This window comes from Carlito syrichta, unplaced genomic scaffold, assembly GCF_000164805.1.
Source record: "Carlito syrichta isolate Samal-C Ts95f unplaced genomic scaffold, Tarsius_syrichta-2.0.1 Scaffold302526, whole genome shotgun sequence".
Taxonomy (NCBI): Eukaryota; Metazoa; Chordata; class Mammalia; order Primates; family Tarsiidae; genus Carlito; species Carlito syrichta.
In genome coordinates this window covers 154,790-165,510 of record NW_007246622.1, presented here as the reverse complement: position 1 = coordinate 165,510, position 10,721 = coordinate 154,790, and the positions used below count along the sequence as shown (strand labels likewise).

At 38.7% G+C, this 10,721-nt stretch overlaps 1 protein-coding gene across 1 annotated transcript in view; it reads left to right on the top strand.

Moving 5' to 3' along the window:
* Window positions 1–10,721, top strand: part of LOC103259122 (protein eyes shut homolog) — a 284,238-nt gene that overhangs the window by 225,228 nt on the left and 48,289 nt on the right. The window lies entirely within an intron of this gene.

The window sequence follows — 10,721 nt, the reverse complement described above, 5'->3', positions numbered from 1 at the left end:
TAAGTGGACCTTGAACAACTATTGTAATACTATAAGAAAAGGATTGACAGTGGCGGGAAACTATGTGGGGGGCAAGGAGGGGAAGGGAGGTGGGATTAACAGTAGTCAATATCTGTCTGGGGACGGGGGGCACATCTCATCAACAAGGGTACCTGCACAGTGGATATTTGTATACCTAACCCTTTACTGTACCCCACAATTTTAAAATAAAAAACATGTTAAAAAAAAAAACTATGCTGAAGTCATTGCCAATTGGCACATCGTATGTTCTCCAGATTGAAAATACCTTTTCTCATAATACGTACCCTGGGGATTTCGTAAATTGCTGTGTGGGTGGAAGTCTGTATCTCAGAGTCAAACATGAGTGCCTTTGTTTAAATAGCAGGGAGTCCTACACAATAATATAGAATGGGAATGATACACCTGACGAGTTTCCTTACAGGATTCTAAAAACTATTCATATCAGAATTGTGATCAGTTTTGGGATCCTCTTATCGACTTAACCACAAAATGTTTACTATAATGATTACTACATGTAAGGCACGCCTGTGGAGCCAGAAGTAACTTGTGACCATTGCATAATGATGGTGAAATTATGGAGCCTTGAACTTAAAGCAGGTGGATATTTTATTAGGTAAATTATACCTCAGTGAAGACATTCTAAAACTGTAAGCCTCCCATTCATAGACATGTAGCTCCAGTAGAAGCAACAGTTCAAAGAAAGTTATCCCTTTTGACAGTTTTGTAATTCTTCTCTAATTTCAATAAGAACCCCTCCTTTAAAGGAAAAAAGTGTGCTTTGTAATATACTTTTTAATAGTGTTTAAGAAGTTTTCCTCTCTTCTTGTCCTAGTCCCGGGTTCTTAATTTTATTTGGATCTACACTTTTATTTCTCATGCAAAGCAGAATAATATTAATTGAGTTTCCAAATAACTTCTTTAATTTTTGACAGCTCAAAACTAAATTTCAATCTTTTCATGAAAAATAACAAATAATAATATACATGATGAAATATTTGTTAGATGTTCAAGAGGCAAGTCTTAACCCAGAAGCATCCATTTCATGGTGCTGGAAAATATTTTAAAATCGAAATCTCAAAGCTGACCAGTGACTTAACAATGCACAGCTTCATGGTATGATTTTTGTTAAATGACAACAACTCAAATGCTCCTTTCACTTTCCTTCTTTACAGCTGGGGTGGGAGGGAATGTTTTTGGCACAGAAGGGAGTCTTGCTCTCAGGAAGGAGAGAGGTAGTGCAATGAGCTTCATGCTCTGGAAAGGGGCCGACAGCCCTGCTCTCCTGCTCCAAGGCAGTCAACACCACAGATCTAGCTGTGTTCTGATACAGTTTCTCAAGTGAGAGTGTCAGAAGCCTTGATGTTCCCGGGATGAACTCTGATGCAATACAGAAACAGGAAATTATTTCTGTTGTTCGTCAGCAGCAAAGGCTAAAAAAGAAAAAAGGGACCAGGCACAGTGGCTCATGCCTGTAATCCCAGGATGATGGGAGGCCTAAGTGGGAGAATTGTTTGAGCCCAGGAGTTCAAGACCAGCCTGGCAACATAGCAAAACCTTGTCTTTACAAAATATTAAAAAATTAGCCAGGTGTGGTGGCGCACACCTGTAGTCTCAGCTACACAGGAGGCTGAGGTGGAAGGATAGCCTGAGTCCAGGAGGTTGAGCCATGATGGTGCCATTGCACTCCAGCCTAGATGACAGGGTGAGACCCCAACTCAAATAAAAAAAAGAAGAAAAAGAAAATAGGTTTGTTTAGTTCTAACAGTCATTTTTGTCTATGTATGTGTTCAGTATGTTTCTGAGCAAGTTTTACTTTGAGTTACACATTCTTCCTTTATTTTTTAATCAACAAATAAAAATGTTTATATAAATATGTTAGCTAAGTTTTTAATAAATAATGCTTATTTATTTAATTTACAAATAAATATTTTAAGTAAATTTATATAAATGTTATGTAAATATAAAAATATTTATTGTGTAGAATGTTAGGGAATAGCTCAGTAAAGCTAATTGACATTTGCATTAACTCACATACTTATCATTTTTTCTGGTGAGAACACCTAAAATCTACTCTCAGAGATTTTAAAAATACAGTGTCACCATGTTATGCAGGAACTTGTGGCTGAGGACAATATGCAGATGTGTCCCTTTAAGAAAAGCACAGTGTAGGAAAACCAAAACTTATAAAAACAAGTTAGATGTTTAAATGAGTGGAACAGACAATAAGCATACTACTTTGAAGAAGGTGGATATAAAAATGCAAACTGTATCAGGGATTAATATTAAGTTCATAAATGAGGCTTATTTACAACACAAATCATAAAATCTCATTAATCTAGGATTTCTTAATTTTTTTTTTTTTGTCCCAGGGATGCCCGTGAGAATCAGATAAAAGCCAAAAACCCTTATCCCCCAAAAATGAACAGACTTAGAACACAAAAATTTGCATAAAATTTTAAAGGTTTATAAACCCTCTAAAGCCCAATTATAGACTCTCTAAGGTTCACCACAGTTTCCTAATTAAGAGTCCTTTGCCCACCCCACATCTTTAAAATAAATTTTCTTTTTTAAAAGAGTCCTTTGCCCAATCTGTCTTCCATATACTTTGCCCAGCAATGCTTATCTCAGTCTTCTCTTACTCCTCTGCTGTACTACAGAATTGTTCACCAACTCGTGTCCTATTCCCTAAGCTCTCCTTACTCTAATCCAGATTGAATCTTCCTCTTGGCTCTTACCCTTTCCTGCTCACACTGTCCCTTGGTGTTCCACTGCCAGTGCGGCCTTCATCTGTTGTTGAGGGTGTTACGACTGTTGTCACCCTGCCTCCTTCTGCTGTACTTCCCTGCATAGTAGTCAAGCTCATTGCATGACTCCACCCAGCCTTTCCAGAGACACTCTCTGCACTACCCAGTAGTCAGCCATGTTCCTTGTGGAACCAGCCAGGCAGGTAAGTCCTTACCTCATACTTGCTTTCCTCCCTTCCTTCCTCCCTTTGCCTCTCCCTCACTCTTGCGACCTTGACAGAGTACCCCTTACTTCCTTGGAACTGCCTGTAGACTGCCTCTCAGGGATTCCAATTTAATGCTGGCAGTTTTTCTCACCTATGAGATTGGCGTGAGTTTTAAAAATGGACTAATCTATTGGTGAGGCTATAGGAAAGCAGATATTTTTATGTATTAGAACAGACTCTATTTGTTTCCTCTATTTGTTAAAGCAAAGACTGGAAACTATTCAAGTGTTTATCATCAGGTATCTGGTTGCTAGAACTAAGGAATGTTTATATATACGAAAAAGGACCTTTATATGTTACTACGGAATGATCCTCAGGACATACTAAGTTTAAAAAGTAGTGGAGACGCAGTGGCTCATACCTGTAATCCCAGTACTTTGGGAGGCCGGGGTGAGAAGATTGCTTGAACCCAGGAGTTCGAGATCAGCCTGGGCAATACAGCGAGGCCTCATCTCTAATTTAAAAAATAAATAGGAATAAAAGTTTACAAAGTAGAATAAAGAGACATGTAAGAGAAGAGAAGAAGAGATATAGATAAATAGATATACAGACATATATAGAGATATAGATACACACATCCTCATATTTTTCTTAAAAAATGAAAACATAACAGATAAAAAATTTATAAATGGTTATCTATATGGTAAGGAAGAAGACAAGAAGTAACAGAATAAAAGCTAGACTTTTCTAACTATAATTTGCTTATAATTTTATTTGGAACCAGGTAAAATGTTTCACCTGGTAAATTAAAGAAAAAAAAGGTAATTCTTAAACATAGAAAGAAAATAAGGAAATGAGTGAATTCAATTGTATTTCAAGTTGCTGACATAACCAAGCAGAAAAAGTTTAATTCAACTGATTTTAAAACATAGTATTTTGATAGCTTAGGCTATAGCCTACGTATAAAAAGGAAATAAAAATATCCTTAATTGCATCCTATAGTCTTGATGTTAGTGATAACTCTGGTATTGTTATCTTGAAACTATACATAAAAATAGTCAAATAGCAATATAGATGATCAACAGATAGATATCAATAAATAATAGATAGATATAAATAAAATGGATAATTATGTGAAATTTATAATTAAAAACTAAGATTTTCACCATAAGAGAAATTTTAGACTTAAACCAGGTACAATGGCTCAGCACTTTGGGAGGCCGAGGTGAGAAGATTCTTGAGGCCAGGGGTTTGAGACCAGCCTGGGCAACTTGGCAAAAACCCGTATCTACAATAAATAAAAAATTAGCCAGGTGTGGTGGTACCACTTGTAGCTGTTAAAGCAGAAGGATCGTAGCCCAGCAGATCAAGGCAGCGGGCCCATGAGCATGCTACTGCACTCCAGCCTGGGTGACACAGTAAGACTGACTTAAAATTCTAAACAATTTTAAAATGTTTTTTAAAAATAGATATAAAATCCAAGAAGTAAAAAAAAAAAATCTGATCTTTAATTTGAACTGGAAATGATGTATGAATTCATGGCTTAATTTTCTCTTTTTTAAAAAGTTATTTCTACCAGGTACAGTGGCTCACTCTTGTAATCCCAGCACTTTGGGAGGCTGAGGCAATAGCATTGCTTGACCCTAGGAATTCGAGACCAGCCTAGGCAACATAGCAAGACCTGTCTTTACAAAAAATGAAAAAACTAGCCAGGCATGGTGGTGTGTGTCTGTGGCCTCAGCTAACTTGGAAGGCTGAGGTGAGAGGATCACCTGAGCCCAGGAAGTCAGACTGCGGTGAGCAGTGCTTGTTCCACTGCTCCAGCCAGGTCGACAGAGTGAGACTCCAACTCAAAACAAAAGTATTTCTTAACTAAGTCCACTGAAAAGATCTAGAAATAATAATAACCCAGAAATAATAATAACCCAGTAATAAATACCTCCACTACCAAAATTGTCATCTCCAAATACCATTTTCCACTAAAAATAAACCAAGACTTCCTGGAGAATTGGACATTTGCTCTGAGAGAAGAAATGTATGATATGATCCTGGATATCTTTTGGTGCCTGAATGCAAGGTGTTAACAAAGATTGTAAGGTCATTTCAAGAGAAAACAGGAGCCAACTTAGAAACCTCACTGGGCAAAGCTGAGACAATTCTAGAAGGTTGCCTCTCCATATTCAAATGAAGGGTGTATCTCTTAAACTAAGTTCACACTTTCTGTTTCTTTATTATTTAAGTAGCTGGATAATAAGAGGCAGAGGTCAGAATTCAGTATAGATTTTAATCAAGCCTCTCTTGTGTCTTAAGAGGAACATTTTTTCTCTCCTGGTTTTTTAAAACTCAGATGTCAGTTGCTTTCTATCAGGACCTTGAGACCTACCTACATAGGCTGTGAAAGTCTAAAGACTTTTCTAAGATTGGAACAGATTCTACAAGGAAGGTTTATATTCTCAGAGCCATCTCTGGTTGTGCAGACTTTCTTTCACTTATACTGACTATTCCATATCACAGATGCCTAAAATCCACCATCAATTTATTTGATTTCTACCGAATTACAAAAGCCATTCACACTTCAAAGTAGGTCAGACTGTTCAGATTGGTGCCAGGGAGTGGAGGGTGGAGAGGGAGAAGAGAAAAGTTTGTGTCACGGTCACTTGAACAACCTCCAATTTGTCTTCTGGTCCCCCTGCCACTGCAGTAGACATACGGCCACTCCATCCCAGCTCTTTCTCTTCTGGCCATTGCTTTACTCTGCTTCAGTTATAACTGACTCTGAAGGTTAGAACAAAACAAATTTCCCTCCCAGTCTCAGGCAGAGCAATTTATAATCTTCTTTTGATAGTCCAGGCTCATGTTCATCCCCATGTAACCAGGGTCCACCATCTACTCCAAGCAGCTCATCTAAGTAGTTCTCCAAAGACAGGTCCCCCCCTTAGCAAGATTTCTAAGTCCAACCATTGACAAAGTGCAGTACTCGGGTCCTTACACCCAAGAAAGAGAACTACAAGGAAGGAGCCTACAGACGTCTGCCAGTACTCTCGTTAACATGGAAAGGGTAATTTCAACTCATTTGTCTTAACTCCATGAGATGTCATCCAGGACTTGGTGCATATCGCACCAGCAAAAAAAAGGAAGGTCTTGGACGAATGGCAGCGGGTGAAGTGGTTATAGCAACCCTTCCTGATGCATGTGTTGAATTTTGGCACGTCATCACATTCCAGTGTAGAGTTAGGTTCATTTGCCTTAGCACTTAATGGCATGTGCTTCAAAGGCTCGAATTTTGAGCTTGTCATTTCACATCCGGAAAGCTTTGGCAGCTACAGTGATATTCATCATATCACACTTACTTTATTCTCTCAACTAGTTACTCAAATGAAAATAAACCATCAAGGAAAGCAATTTGATATGAATGAAAGCATCCAATACAGCAGTTGGCCAAGGAAAAGGCAATTCAGCTATGTTTCCCCTCCCCTTAAGTAGCAGAGAAATAAGTTATACATGCAGAAGTAAAGTCCTTCAGGCCACATGATCATCCATTGCTAAATTGCATACACTTATTCTATGATTCATATGACTTTAGCATCAAGCCACAAGAATTTTATGTTAAATATGTGTCTGTGCTTTTGCTGATGCATAGAAAACACAAATCTGTAACCATAACTTTTTTATAGATACAGCTCAAGGTATATTTTCTCCAAGAACTTGATCTTTCTGTTCTCATTTTAGTCTCAACATACTTGTGAGAATCTCTCCTATCCAAACCATCAGAATCCATATTTGATAGGTAACCTGAAAATGTAGGTTAAGCAGAGGTTACATTTTCCTAAGTTTCCATTTCTCATCTGCAAACTGAAGGCTAATAAATGTATTTATCTCCAAAGGTTAATATGGGGATTAAACAAGTTACTACATATAAAGTACTTTATTTTATTTGTTTATTTTTGAGACAAGTTTTCACTTGGTCACCCAAACTGGAGTGCAGTCGGGCCATCATAGCTCACTGCAGCCTTAAATTCTTGGGTTCAAAGCCAAGGATCCTCTCACCTAGCCTCCTGAGTATCTAGGACTACAGGCACACGTCACCGAACCCAGTTATTTTTTTTTTAATTTTTTTACAGGTGCAGTGTCACTATGTTGTATAGGCTGGTCTCAAACTCCTGGGTTCAAGAATCTCCCAAAATGATGAGATTATAGACATGAGCCACTGGACCCAGCATTAAAGTATTTTAAATGGTACCTAGCACTAAGGTAAAGCCCAAATAAAATTTGAATATTATATTTTACATATATCATATATACTTCATATAAATCCATTGTTCTAAATAAAGTATTCAGTCTGGGGGTTAGAAGTTAGGACTATGCTTTCTGTTTTGCATTCACCTTATAACAAAGTGCAGTGCAACCCCATCTTCCCTGCTGGTGAATATTCAGTGAGTGAATGACGTTTAAGTGATATTCAAACAAAGAATATTGAATCTTTCATCATCTCATTTTCAGTTAATTTTCATATGTGCATGCTCATCCTAGACTCTCAGTCTTAGAATTGCCTGATTACAAGAAAATTAAATTCTTCGTGTTAAATTTTTCTGTTATAATGAGAAAAAATTAGCGCATAGATGTTTCTGAGCTATAAAATTGATGGTAAGAACTAAACAACTTATCTACAATTTAGGAATTAAAATCAATCTCATTCTAAATGCATATAGAAGTAAAATAATTAACTATATTAGTAAAAACACGCTCTAATAGTCAACTCTCAATTACCATCATGACCAGCTGTTATTCATTTTTCTAAAGTGTCTAACAGTTTCTTCTGTTATCGTCTCTTCGTGTTTGGAAGTCAAAGAACCCACAAATTGTTTCTTTTGTGTGACAACTAAGACTGTATAACCCTTTTGGAGTGACTGTGAAATAAGAAAACAGTTCTGTGTATAATATCTGATGCCTCAATGTCTTTTCAATATTCTCAGTTGTTGCGCAATGGACGCCATGTGTTTCAGTCCATTGCCTGCTGGTCTGCTTAACTCACAATTCTGTCTCATGTTCGGAGCTCACATCAAGTTTAGGAGGCATGACACTAAATTCTTTTAGGAAAAAAAAGAAGTCATTTCATCACCTACTCTCACCTCCAATGCCGTCCAGCTGAAAACAGATTATTTATGTTTTCCCTTTACTATGTTCTTATCCAAATATCACTATTCCCACTAATAATGGCACCATATTCTTTTGACCATTTAATCCTGAAACTTCAAAGATCTCCACAGGATTGAGAGACATAGAATGGTGGCTACAGTGTGGACTCCCTCATTCACCCACCGCCTTAAATAACCTCTGTTCCTCAACTTCCTCCTTTGCAAAAGGAAGATGATTACAGTACCTTCCTCATAAGGCCACAGGGAAGATTAAAAGAGTTAATACATTTAAAATATTTAGGGTTGGTTTGGTGGCTCACACCTGTAATCCCAGCACTTGGGAGGCCGAGGTGGGAGGAATGCTTAAGGCCAGGAGTTCAAGACCAGCCTGGGTGACATAGTGAGACCCTATTTCTACAAAAGATAAAAATTAATAAATATGGTAAGGAGGCAAGATGGTGACAGAACAGGTCAGAGTGTGAAAGTCTCTGCAAAAGCAAGTGTCCATAAAGACTCTCTTCATGAGTGGGTGTGTGCCAGTGGGTGAGTGAAAGTCCATCTGAGGGGAGACTTGGGTTCATGCACCCAGGGCTCTCCTCCAGAGGTGACTGCATCCCAACACCACCCTGAGACTGGAGCCCCTAGTGTGCAGGATTATTTGCCATTCTTGGGGGTCTCTTGAGAGGAGGCAGCAGAGAACAGCTGCTCCTCACCACCTGGCACCTGGCCCATGCCATCGCCTGCAGCAGCACACCAGGCACGAGCCCCAGGCACCATAGAGAAGGCAGAGTGTGGAAATCTGGAATGGAGACCTGCTGCCAGTAGGGAGATGCCAGCCAGTGCCATCTTCTCTGTTTCAGGACCAGGCAGGGACCTGCATTGGCCCATCCAGCTCTATCTAACCTCCAGCCTGGGACCCAGATACTATCCCCTCAATGGGCTTGGAGAGACAGATGCCCCTCCCCAATGCTGGAACAGGCAAAGACATGTCAGATCTGAGTGGGAGACTTCACAGCAGTGGAAGCATCAGATGAGTTGGGTGACTCCAGATCTGATCCATCCTCCTCCCACAGTAGTCTGTGGAGCATCTGACCCATGCTGAGAACAACCCTATCAGCCTGAGAGCAGAGGAGACAGATTGGAGACCAGATCTACTCCTTAATGTGGTGGTGGCAGCTGAAAGGGACCTAGAGTTACAGAAGTGGCCACAGAGCAAGTTTTTTTGTTTGTTTAGTTTTTGTTTTAAATTTTGTGTTTTTTCTCTCTTTCTGTTTTTGTTTATGTGTTTATATTTGCTTTGTTTCTGTTATTTTAATGTTGTTTTTAGGTTTTCTGTTTGTGTATGGGTATTTCTGAGGGCGAGTATATCAACAGGGTTTTTTGTTTGCATGATTGCATTTTTGTTTGTTTGTTTTCTCTGTCTTTGTCTCTCTGTTTATTCATTAGTTGGCACACATGTTTTCCCTCTTCTTCTTCTTTCTCTCCACCTTCCTTTCATCTTCCTCCTTCCTTTTTTCAATTCTTTTCCTTTTTCTTATCTCATTTTGCTTTCAGGGGGCAAACATACACCCCCACTGCATGGACAGATTGTAAGGCAGTGAAAAGTGGGTTCCAGGGGGCCCACACACCTGTCAGCAGATACTAGGATTTAAAGATAGCTTCTGAATCATAGCTCCCCCCTTAATTAACTATCAAAACTGCAAAAAGCACAGGCTCCCACCCCAGTCCAGCTTCAGAATTGAAAGAACCAGAGGATTTACATAAGAAAGAATAGGAGACTGAGCAAACAGAAGTAAAAGCTATCCCCCCATCACAGAACAACAGAATTAAAGAGGTTAAGAAAGGAGGGTGGGGGGAGGAAAACCTACACAACTGAAAAAAACCAAAGGAAGAATATGGGTTTCATACAGATTCCTGGAAGGACAACTGAGAATACAGACTTCAGAACTCAGTGAAGAGCCCCCAGAATGACTGGTCTCAAACCACAAACCCAGATATCAAAATATTAATAAAGGGAATAAATGACAATAAGGAGAGATAAGAGGAAGGAATGAAGGAATTGATAACTGATATAATAGCAATAAAGAATACAGTGGATGAAATAAATAACAAACTGATAAGCATGGAAAGCAGAATTAACCAAGCAGAAGAAAGAATCTCAGAGCTTGAGGAGGAAAATATGGAACTAACCCAAACTGTTAAAAACATAGAAAAGAAGATTTTAAAAGGCAGAACAAAACCTCCTAGAGATAAGTGCTGATATCAAGAGGCTGAATATAAGATTAATTGGAATCCCTTGAGGAAATAGAGAGACAAAGACCACACTGGAATAAGCATTCCATGAAATTATCCAAGAAAACTGCCCTCATCTCATCAGAGACATGAGCATTCAAACACAAAAGATTCAAAGAACCCCTGCAAGACAACAAATGAGAAGACCAACTCCTAGACACATAGTAATTCACTTACACAGGGTAGATATAAAAGAAAAAAATCTAAAGGTAGAAAGAGAGAAGGTTTAGATTACCTACAGGGGAAGACCAATTAGAATAGAAGTTGACTTATCTACAGAAACACTTCAGGCTGGGAGAGATTGGAGTCCAATCTTCAAAATT